Source organism: Sorex araneus, chromosome 6 (assembly GCF_027595985.1).
Source record: "Sorex araneus isolate mSorAra2 chromosome 6, mSorAra2.pri, whole genome shotgun sequence".
NCBI lineage: Eukaryota > Metazoa > Chordata > Mammalia > Eulipotyphla > Soricidae > Sorex > Sorex araneus.
This window is the reverse complement of record NC_073307.1, coordinates 159,386,201-159,398,304: the sequence shown is the minus strand read 5'-3', so window position 1 is coordinate 159,398,304 and position 12,104 is coordinate 159,386,201.

Below are 12,104 nucleotides of genomic sequence, written 5' to 3'. Positions count from 1 at the left end.
ATGCTCAGGGGCTACTCCTAGCTCTGAACTCAGGAATTAGCCCTGGTGGTGCTCGTAGGACCACCAGGGATGCCGGGGAGTGAACCCGGCATTCCCTCTGGGCTGGCCGCGTGCAAGGCAAATGCCCTCCCTGCTATGCTATCACTCCGGCCCCCGACGGCGGCTCTCTTGACCTGGGGAGGAGGAGCAGGTTCTGGATCAGCGTAGTCACAGGGTTTTTCAAAGGAGTCCAGAGAGACCCCAGGGAGAGAACCAGAGAGCCAGAGCGTGGGAGACGCAGCCGGTCCTGCTGGCTTTGAAGGTGGACAGGGGTCATGGGCAGCTGTCACGTGCCAAAGACCCCGGAAGGAACAGCTCTGCCAATACCGCCTCTCTGTATTGTGGCCACACCCAGCAGTGCTCAGGATTGGATTGCTCCTGACTCTGTGCTCAGGGATTGCTCCTGACTCTGTGCTCAGGGATCACTCCTGGCCGCTCGGGGGACCATATGGGGTGCCAGGGATTGAATCAGGAGGGCTGCGTGCAAAGCAATCGCCTTACTCACTGTACTACAGCTCTGGCCCCAGTGTTGCCTCTTGAGCTCAGTGATGCATTCGAAGGGCATCTGGCCTTCAAAACTGCAAGCCAGGGGCTGGGGAGGGGTTGCCCAGTGGTCAGGGCTCTGGGACTGGTTTGTGCAAGGACTGAATTCAACCCTGAGCACCACTGGGGTCAGCCTGGAGGTCCTACGGCTTCAATAGTTGTGACCCCTTTAGCCATCTGCACCCCCGAGCCTGAGCAGCACCTGATCACCAGGCCACTGTCACTGTCACTGTCATCACTGTCATCCCATTGCTCATCGATTTGCTCGAGCGGGCACCAGTAACATCTCCATTGTGAGACTTGTTGTTACTGGTTTTGGCATATCGGATATGCCACGGGGGAGTTGCCAGGCTATGCTGTGAGGGAGGGATATTCTCGGTAGCTAGCCGGGCTCTCTGAGAGGGACGGAGGAATCGAACCCGGGTCTGCCGCATCAAGGCAAACGCCCTACCCGCTGTGCTATCACTCCAGCCCATCACCAGGCCCAGCATTGAACATTGAATAATCAGTAATCAGGTGCAGGCCCCCTTTGGCTGAAGCCCTCAACTCTCTCTCCCTCTCTCTCTCTCCCTCTCTCTCTCTCTCTCTCTCCTCTCTCTCTCTCTCCTCTCTCTCTCTCCCTCTCTCTCTCCCTCTCTCTCTCCCTCTCTCTCTCTCCCTCTCTCTCTCTCCTCTCTCTCTCTCCCTCTCTCTCTCTCCCTCTCTCTCTCCCTCTCTCTCTCCCTCTCTCTCTCTCCCTCTCTCTCTCTCTCTCCTCTCTCTCTCTCCCTCTCTCTTCTCCCTCTCTCTCTCTCCCTCTCTCTCTCTCCCTCTCTCTCTCTCCCTCTCTCCCTCTCTCTCCCTTCCTCTCTCTCTCTCTCTCTCTCTCTCTCTCTCTCTCTCTCACACACACACACACACACACGTGTTCTGGAAGGGGGCCAGAGAGATAACACAGCGGATAAAGTACTTGCCTTGCATGCAGTTAACCTGGGTTCAAATCCCGGCTCTTGGTCCCCCCCGAGCATCACTAAACAACATTCCCCACGGGTGTCAGAGGCCCACGGGTGACCTGCTGTGGGTGTAGGGTGTGGGTGAGGGGAATGACACGACGCCATTCCTTCCCCATCCACCCCCATGGTGGGGACCGGGGTTGGGTCTGGGTGTGAGCACAGCTGGGTGTGGCCCAAAAACCAGGAGTGGAAAAAAAAATAGAGAGAATCAAGTCCTTTGAAGCCCCAAGTTCGTGGCCATTTCAGCAGCAGCAGGAGAGGAGCAGAGAGGGGCCTGGGGAACGGCGAGGTGAGAGGGAAGCCAGAGGTGGGAATTCTCCGGGTTTCCCACTATGGAGCAGAGGCTGAACCCCGCCAACGCCTCCCTCACCTCAGGCCCCTCGCTGCCCACTGCTCCCTCCAGCCTCATCCCTCCTTAAAGGGGCCCTGCGACATGCTGTTCCCCACCCCCCGCACCCTGGCCCCCTCCCCAGGTATCATCTGGAGGGCTGGTGCAAGAAGGAAGGCTTGCGGGGGCGGGGGGGGGGGGGCAGAGTGATTTCACAGCGGGTGGGCAGGGCGTTGGCCTCGCACCCAGGCCCCTGACTCAAGTTTGGTCCCTAGCATCCATAGGGTCCGCATGGAGTCACTGCCCAGTGCAGAGCCCTGAGAGACCCCTGAGCACTGCTGGGAGGGGTCCGAAACAATAAAACGTGATGCTGGACTTCTTAAGTGTGGGTTCTCCATTTAGGTGGGGAGGTTGGGAATGGGAATGAACCCTGACTCCCCTCCCCCCCCCCGCTGCTCAGAGGTTATTCCTGGCTCTGTGCTCAGGATGGTGGTGGGGGGGGGGCAGTGTTTCGGGGACCAGGCGGTGGCAGGAGTCCAACCGGGCCGCCTGGCACCCTCTGCTGTTCCTCTGGCTCCGGGTGAAACTCTGCAAAGCGCTGGAAGGCGCCGAGGGCTGGCGAGCGGCTGAGTCCCGCACGGGCCCCGCCCTGCACGGCCAGGCCCTGTGACTCACTCTCCGCTCTGGAAACTGCCAGCCGGCCCCGGGGACAGACCCGCACCCGGCACCCCGCACCCAGCACCCCGCGGGCAAGCGGGGACTCCCAGGGGGCCTCGAGCTGCTGGATCTAGCAAATAGAAAACCCCCCAAGGAACCAGGGCACCGGCTGCATGTTGAATTTCAGGAGAACCGCGAATCCTCTCTTTTTCATCTAAGTGGAGCCCCTAGGTGACACGGTTGTTCGCCCGAAATTCAAACGTGGGGGTCTTCTGGCAGCCGGGGAGGGGGTGGGGAGGGGCTTGTCCCCCAGCACGGCTCTGGGGACCTGAGCCCTGTGCTGTTGGGGACACAGCCTGCGTGCCCCCCCGAACAGAGAGGCCCGTCCTCCTTGAGTCCGTCTGAGCAGAGCTCAGCCTCCTGCGCCTCAATCTAGAACCTTCCGCCCAGGCTGCATCCTGGGCGGGGGCTGGAGCTGGGGCTGAGAGCTGTTAAGAACCCATCTGCCCTGGCTTCATTCCTGGAAGGCCTCGACCCTGTGGCTGGACTCCTCCCCCCGCCCCCCCACCCCCGCCCTTGTCAGGCCCATCTCCCCTGGGTCCCCACCACCCTCCTGCCTGCTTCCGGCAATTTCCGCCTGTCCCCAGGCTCGCCAAGGAATCGAGGCTGCGGGCGGGCGCCCTGTGCCTTCAGGCCTGGAGCATCCTGCCCAGACTCGGGGCTCCGAGCTGGGCTCTGAGTTGTTTTTCTGTACTGAGACCAGGTCTCCCGGCAGGGGGCGCTCTGCAGGCCGTGGGCTCCCCTCCCCCTCCCCCTGGCTTTGCCCCCTGGGCATGCTGATGGCGTCTGTGCTCCCCCACTCCGGACTCAGCCCCCGGAAAACAAGATGCAGCCCCCCACTCTGGGTCCCCGGGGGGATTCAGCACTGACCGCAACCACGCCTGGCACAGTCAGGAGGGGAGGGGACACCCGACTCTGCACAGCACGAGACTCTCTTAGTTTAGACCTAGGCTCTTGGGCCTCAGGTCTCCAGGACTGACCCACGCCCTTGCTCATGTTCAAGGCTAGCTCCCCAACACATGCACACACAGATACGTACACACATGGACACACACATTCACAGACACACACATGCACACACATGCATACAAAGACACACACATGCACAGACACATACATGCACATACACATGCATACAAAGATACACATATGCACACAGACACACATGCACACACATGCATACAAAGATACACACATGCACACAGACAACACATGCATACCAAGACACATATACACACAAACACACACATGCATACAGACACGCAGACACACACACATGCAAAGACACACATATGAACACAGACATACATGCATACAAACACACATATGCACACAGACACACATATGTACACAGACACACATGTACACACATGCATACAGACACACATGCACACAGAGACACACATGCACACACATGCATACCAAGGCACACAAACACACAGACACACACATGCACACACACCTGCACACACAGAGACATACACACATGTGTACGCACACAGACACACACGTGCACACAGACACCGCGCCCTCCAACTTCCCTCTCTGAGGGCCCCTGGAGCATCTCTCCCTGGGGCCGGTCCCTGCCTCTGCCTGCAGGTGCACCAGCCATTGGCCTTTCCCGTGACCCTAAGGGAAACCCACCGGGACGGGGGGGGGAGGGGGGTGCAGAACTGCAGTGTAGACCAGGCGGACGAGGGTGGACGAGCGTCCAGTAGGGTGCGTGGGGCCGCGCGCTCTCCTGCTCTCTGGAGGCAGATGTTGGCTGTGGAGGTCCCGCAGGAGCGCACCAGGCCCTTTCCTAACCTATGAACATTGGGGCGCCCCCCCCCCGGCCTCCCTCGCCCCTGCTCCAACTAACCCGCCTCTCCACCCAGGCAGACCCCCGACCACCGAGGAAGACAGTTCCTTCCCTTGCTTCCTCTCTGAGGTCCGAGCCAGTTTTTCAGCTCCCAAGAGACGCAAATGCAACTGCGTCCCCACGACGGACTCCGCGTTCCCAGTCTCAGCGCGCAGCGTCGATTGTCCCGGGCTGGCCCCCAGTTGAAGGCACGTGTGTGACATGGACCAGTGAGGGCCCCCCCAACCGGGCCTTGTCTAAGCCCCACCCCCAGGGAGTGGCGTTAGGATCACCCAATCAGAGCCTTTCTCAGGGCCCAGCGCGGCGGAGGGGGCGGGGCGGAGGGGGCAGGTGAAGTCACCCAGAGGCGGCCCAGGGGGGTGATGGGCGAGGGAGCGGGGTGCAGCCACGTCCCCTTCTCTGCCAGTCCCCGCGCCCCACCACCTCTGCCCTTAATCAAGCATCGCCAGGGGTTCCTCGAACCTTGTGGCTGTCTGGCTGCGGCATAAGTAATGTTTTTCAAAGGGCTCCGGGTGCCATTGTGATTAATAACATTCAGATTCCCTGAAAGCTTTTCTGAATTCACAGCAGCCTTTTATGTTCTATTTTCTCAGCCAACGAATACATCAAAAATACAGCTATTAACTAATGGGGTGGGAACAGGTGAGACTGGAAATGCAAGAGCTCAGAAAACAGAAGGACGCAGGGAGGGTGGCGGTCCCGGACACATTCCTCGGGGCATCTGGGGAAGGGCGGCTGGGTGGGAGTGCAAAGCCTCGAGGGTCCTGGTCTCCCACCCCTCTCCCTAAAGAATCTGCCGGGAATTGTGAACTCCTTCCTCCAGCTCCCTGCAGCCTTGCCCAGATAGCACTCACTGCTCTCTGTCTCTCTGTCTCTCTCTGTCTCTCTCTTTCTCTCTGTCTCTCTCTCTGTCTCTCTCTGTGTCTCTCTCTCTGTCTCTCTCTGTGTCTCTCTCTGTGTCTCTCTCTTTCTCTCTGTCTCTCTGTCTCTCTCTGTCTCTGTCTCTCTCTGTCTCTCTGTGTCTCTCTCTGTCTCTCTCTCTGTCTCTGTCTATCTCTCTGTCTCTCTCTATCTCTCTCTGTGTTCTCTCCCCCCACCCCACCCCCGTCTCCCCCCACCCTGCAGGAGGGTGCCTTGCTAATGGCTAATACTGTTTGAAGCCAAGCCCATGGACCGGAGAGATAGTCTAGCGGGGAGGGCATGGGGGGCGCCTTCCTTGCACGTAGCCAGCCCAGGTTTGATCCCTGGTACCACATATGGTCTCTTGAACCCCCCGGGAGGGATCCCCGAGTGCAGAGCCAGGAGTAAACCCTGAGCACTGCCAGATGTGGTACAACCTCCTGAAAAAATGGAAGAGTTTCTGAAGGCCAGAGCAGCTGGCTGGTCCTGGGCGATCTCCCCAAGATTGGGGAGCTCTTGTGCCCCCCCCTCACTGCTTCCCTCCCCCCGTCCCCCTTCACTGGTGACCAGGGGACATGAATCTCGTCAGTTATCCAGCTGCCCAACACTAGAGCCTGTAAGCCACCTCTGGCGAGTGTCGGAGACCGTGAGCAGGAAGTACAGCACGCCAGAAGTGGACCAGAGAATCAGTTTACGCCGGCCTCACCACCATGGCCTCTCTTGCCCTTCCCTGTCTCCCTCCTGAGTGCCATCTCCCTGCTTCTGCAGCTTCCCCCCCCTCCACCACCAATAGAAAACGCAGGGGCTGGAGAGAGGGCTGGGGGCGGGGGTTGTACAGGACTTGCATGCAAGAGACCTACAGTCAGGGGCTGGAGCTTTAGGACAGCAGGGAGGGGGGTTTGCTTCGCATGTGGCCGACATGGGTTCGACCCCAACATCCCATAGCGTCCCCTGAGCACCACGAAAAGTGATTTCTAAATGCAGAGCCAGGAGTAACCCCTGAGCACTGCCAAGTGTGACGCGAACATGGGGGGGGGGAGACAGAGAGAGGGAGGGAGAGAGAGAAAAAGCAAGAGGGAGAGGAAGAGAGAGAAAGAGGGAGAGGGAGAGAGAGACGCGGAGAGGGAGGAGGAGGAGAGGGAGAGAGAGGGAGTGAAGGAGGGAGGGAGGGAGGGATGGGGAGAGAGAGGGAGGGAGAGGGAGAGAGCGAGAGAAAGAGGGAGAGAGAGAGGGTGAGAGAGAGGGAGGAGAGGGAGAGAGAGAAAGAGAGAGAGGGCAAGAGAGAGAGAGAGGGAGAGAGAGAGAGAGAGAGAGAGAGAGCTGGGTTCTATTCCGGGTACCGCATGGTGCCCCAGGCACTGCCAGGAGTCACAGCCCCCAGCCCCTGAGCCTAGCGCTGGGCACAGTGGGACCCCCAAACAACCCAACAAAAACAAAGCCATAAAGAGGAAAATGCCAAGTTGCAGGGGAGGTGCAGCTGGGACTCGCTCTCAGTGGCTGTCCTTGGAGAAAAGGATGGACACAGTGACCTTAGGGAGGCCAGATTAACCCCTTTGGGGTTCTGGAACAGCATTTTTCTTCCTTTTCTTTGGAACTCTGTGTGTGTGTGTGTGTGTGTGTGTGTGTGTGTCTGTGTGTGTGTGTGTGTGTGTGTGTCTGTGTGGAGCAGGGAGGGAGGGGGAGAGGGAGAGTAGAGGGACCTCTTTCTTTTGGGAGGGTCACACCTGGCAATGCACAGGGGTCACTCCTGGCTCTGCACTCAGGAATTACCCCTGGTGGTGCTCAGGGGACCATATGGGATGCTGGGAATCGAACCCGGGTCGGCCTCGTGCAAGGCAAACGCCCTCCCCGCTGTGCTATCGCTCTGGCCCCACCTCTTCCTTTTTTGCGTGCCTTTCAGACCCTCCCCTGTGAACTTGACTGTCAGGAAAGAGAAGCCTGTCTGGACACCCCATCACCCGTCCTGGACATCACCTGGACATGCCACTGGGCCCGAGTGTCCCTGCTCTGGCAGCGTGTGTCTTCCCACACCGGCTCACACCGGCCGGCACAGCTCAGGGTCAGTCTTGGCTCGGTGCTGGCCTGTGACCCCTGGCGGTGCTCGGGGACCCTCTGGGGTGCTGGGGACGGAAACTGGTTGGCTGCGTGCAAGGCAAACGCCCTCCCCACTGCACTGTGGCTCTGGACCTCTTGAAACTGGGGAGTCACCCACAAGCCGGGCAAGTGTGGTGCCCACTGGGGACGGGGAGGGGAAAGTGAGGAAGCTCAGGCCGCACACACCGTCTGAGTTAGGGACAGGGCGGAGAATTTCTCTCATGAATTGATTCCGTGATTTTTCCAGCCTCCCAACGAGTACCCGGATATGGCCCTCAGGGTCCCCCCAGTGGTGGTGCGCCATGAGGCTGGGCTGGGGGCTGGGGGCAGACGCCCAGAGAGGCCCTGTGTGCAGGGACCAACCCTCAAGCCCTCAAACCCGGGTGGGCGTGTGCCCAAACTCCCAGCACTATCTCCCGGCCGTGGTCACTTCCCTCACTAGAAGGGAACTTTGTCACTGGTGTGCAGGGCTGACCGTGGGGTCAGCAGCCACGGGAGAGCCCGGCCTCGCTCAGGCCCCGGCCACGGCCAGGGCTGGCGCAGCGGCTGGCCACCCCCGCCCGGCCCTCTCAGGCGTGCACTGTCATTTTCCTCTTCATCCTGCCCCTGCTGCAATTCTCTACGCTGTCCTTTACCGGCTGACAGGCCCGGCCTCTCCTTGGCCCTGCATTCTTTTCTTTTTTTCTTTTTTTTTGCTTTTTGGGTCACACCTGGCGATGCACAGGGGTTACTCCTGGCTCTGCACTCAGGAATTACCCCTGGCGGTGCTCAGGGGACCATATGGGATGCTGGGATTCGAACCCGGGTTGGCTGCATGCAAGGCAAACGCCCTACCCGCTGTGCTATCGCTCCGGCCCCTGGCACTGCATTCTTATCTCACCACCCCAAGGGGCGTGTGTTTCAGAGGCCGGAGCCATGATGGTCCGGCGTGTAGGGAGTCTGCCTTGCACGCAGCCGGCCCCAGTTCGATCCCCAGCACCCCCTAGGGTTCCCCTGAACACCGCCACGAGGGATCCTCGGGTGCAGAGCCAGGCGTAAGCCCCGAGCATCGCTGGGTGTGGCCGAGTGCAGAGCACAGACGCTCGTCTCTGCCTCGACGCTGTTATCCATGGGGAAAGGCTGGCCCGGCCTCTTCTTTCCTCTGGTCCCAGCCCGAGTCCAGTCGGGACACACGCGGCCCCCAGGCCCTGCCTTTCCGGGAGACAGACCGTCGCTCCGGGCCGAGGGCTGAGGACGCGCACGGCTGTCCGGACCCCAGAGGTGCAGACTCGGGGGCTCAGGTTTCCCTCTGGGAGTAAGAGGAGCCTGGCCGAGTTTAGGAGCAGCCGGGGCCCGAGCTGCTTGCCGGCAGGTCCTGCTGGGTATAACTCGAGTCTCAGAGTCCGGGAAGCAATTGGCAACCCAGCCAGGACTTCCCAGCCCAGGGGGCGGCATGAGTGATACCCGCTTCCCCAAACCAGCTCCAGGGGGAGTGACATGGCCAAGGTCCCCAGTCGAGTCCAGGGCAGGGAAGTGGGGGTCCAGGGGCTGGAGGATGGGGCCAGAGCCTTAGCACAGCGGGGAGGGCGTTTGCCTTGCATGCAGCCGGCCTGGGTTTGATCCCCAGCATCCCGTATGGTCCCCTGAACACCACCAGGAGTATTTCCTGAGTGCAGAGCCAGGAGTCACCACTGAGCATTGCTAGATGTGGCCAAAAAGACACACACACACACACACACACACACACACACACACACACACTCACACACACACACGCACACAATCAAGGGCGGAGGGGACAGGCTTTGCAAGAGGAAGCCCAGGGTTGGGTCCCCACATGGCATGGTCCCCCGAGCATCACCAGGCGTGACCCTGGAGCAGCAGCCGGATACGGGGCTCGGGGCCAGCCCAGGACTCGTCCCTCGTCCACCCACACGCCTGTGGCCAGGTGTGAGCCCAAGTGGGAACCCAGAGCAGGATCTGGGGTGGGGGCAGGGGTGGGGGACTGTCCGTTCCTACGCTCCACGCACGACTCACCGCTTGGCCCCAGAATGACCTCTCAACCCTGCGTCTCACAGGGCCCGTGCGGGCTGCTGGCGCGAGGGTGGTGGCCTGCGGCTGTGTGCCGGCCACCGGCCACCGCTCCACGCACTGAACCCAGAGGCGTTGGTTCCCTCGGCCCCAGGGAGGCAGGTCTGGCCACTTGCTGAGAGCTGAAGCGACGTAGGCCGAGTGACACAGCTGACCAGTGTTGGAGCTGGGGGCACAGCCACAGAGCCTGAGCGGGGCCACCTCCCCGCTCCTGCCCCCTCGTGGTGTGCTGGGTTTGGGGGCCACGCCGGGGCCTGCATTCAGGGACCACTCCTGGCAGGGCTCAGGGGACTACATGGGATGTCGGTGATCGAACCCAGGTCTGCTGCCTGCAAGGCAAGTGCCCTGTCCGCTGTCCCATGGCTCTGGCCCTCCCTGTGGCGTCACTGGGGACCCCCGAGAGGAAGTTTCTTCCTGCCCCAGGCTGGGCCCTGCAGGTCCTCCGAGGGCAAATGCTCGGGGCAGACCAGAGAGACAGCAGGAGCACTGCAGGGAGGGTGCTCACCCTGCCCATGGCTTGATCCGGGTTCGAGCCCTGACACTGCCTCTGTCCCTTAGCACCTCCAGGAGGGACCCCGGAGCACAGGGCCAGGCGTCAGCCCTGAGCACCGCCGGGTGTGGTCACAGCACCCTCTTTCTTCCCCGGTGAGGAGTCGGGGACCTGTGGGAAATGGGACACGGGCTTGAGGTCATCACCCCGAGTTCTCCTCTCCTGGGCCCGGGGTTCGAGGCCCTTCCTCTGGGTCAGGAGCAGCCCGGCTCAGAGCTGTCTTCTTCTGCTATTGTTGCTGTTTGGTTGTTGGCTCAGGGGCCACACGGGCGGTACTCAGGGCTCACTCCCCGCAGGGTTTGGGGGGACATTCTGTGGTCCAGGGACTGGACCCCGGTTAGCCCAGGCAAGCGGCCTCCCCGCTGTCCCGTCTCCCTGGCCCCTTTGTCTTTTCCTGTGCTTCGTTTGGTTTCTGGGCCTCCCCCGGCAGTGCTCAGAGCTGACTCCCGGCTCTGTGCTCCTGTATCACTCCTGTGCTTGGCAGGTCGGGCTGCCTGTGTGCAGGGCAAGCGCCTAACCCCCTGTGCAATGGCGCCTTTGCTCTTTCCCCGAAACTCAGACCGAAGGGGTCAGGCTCTCTGGGGACGTGTTAACTAGCTCTCGTGGATACGCCAGGGAAGTAGGGGGCGGGGGGAGGGAATGAGTTCACCCCCTCAAAAAAAAAAAAAAACACCTTTCGAAAAAAAAAACCACCTGTCCGCCTCATAGCCCACGGAGCAAACTCGAAGTCAAGAGCAGGGGGCAGGAGCTGGAGCGGTAGCACAGCGGGGAGGGCGTTTGCCTTGCACGCAGCCGACCCAGGTTCGATTCCCAGCATCCCATAGGATCCACTGAGCACCGCCAGGGGTAATTCCTGAGTGCAGAGCCAGGAATGACCCTGTGCATGACCCGAAAAGCAAGAAGAAAAAAAAGAGCAGGGGGCAGAGAGATGGTACGGGGGGCGGGGGGCGCGGATAGTGTCGCCTTGAGCACTGCTCACCCCAATTCAGCCTCCCGAGACCCACCGAGACTCAGCCCCGAGCACCGCGGAGTGCGACCCTTTGAAGCAAAGTAAAAGGGACAAATCCGAAGCAGGGCTCCCCTTGGCGAACCCGGGCGGCAAGGGAGGGGCGCTCCGGGGGGAGGAGGGAGGGGTCCGGGGCTGGCCTGGTGGGCCCGCGGCCGGGCGGCAGGTTGAGAAGCTCTCGAACGGGGCCGGAGCCGCGCTGGCACGGGGAGCCCCGGGCTCATTAAGGAAACCCAGCCATGCTAATGAGGCTGACAATAATTGCTGCATCTTTGAGATGTTTACATTGGACAAATTAATGCCTGGCCACCACAGGCATTGCCAAGAAGTGCAATTATGCTATTCACGGGAAAATAACAGGATTGATGGCAAGAAGGGACCGCGGGAACCCCTGGACAGCGCGGACCAGAGGTAGAAATTTCCTGGTTTTCTGTTTCTTTTTTTTCTTTTTTTAAAATGTTGGTTGTGAGCCATCGTTGGCAGTGCTGAGAGGCTATTCCTGGCTCTGTGCTCAGGAGCCGTGACAGCACTTGGGAGGGGCCAAATGGGGGGTTTGAACCAGGGCTGGCTGCAGCCAAGTGACTTCATCCCACTACTATCTCTCTAGCCCCTCCGTAAGTTTTCTTTTTCTTTTTGGGTCACACCCAGCGATGCACAGGGGTTATTTCTGTTTCTGCACTCAGGAATTACTCCTGGCAGTGCTCGGGGGACCCTATGGGATGCTGGGAATTGAACCCGGGTCGGCCGCGTGCAAGGCAAATGCTCTGCCCGCTGTGCTATAGCTCCAGGCACCCCCCCCCTCCATAAGTTTTGCTTGTGTTTTATTTAGGGGTCACACCCGGCGATCCCGGCGATGCTCCCAGGGGTTACTCCCGTCTCTGCACTCAGGGATCACTCCTGGCGGTGCTCAGGGGACCCCATGGGATGCTGGGAATCAAACCGGGCTTCGCCACGTGCCATGGGCCAGGCAAACACCTTCCCTGCTGTCCTGCTGCTCCGGCCCC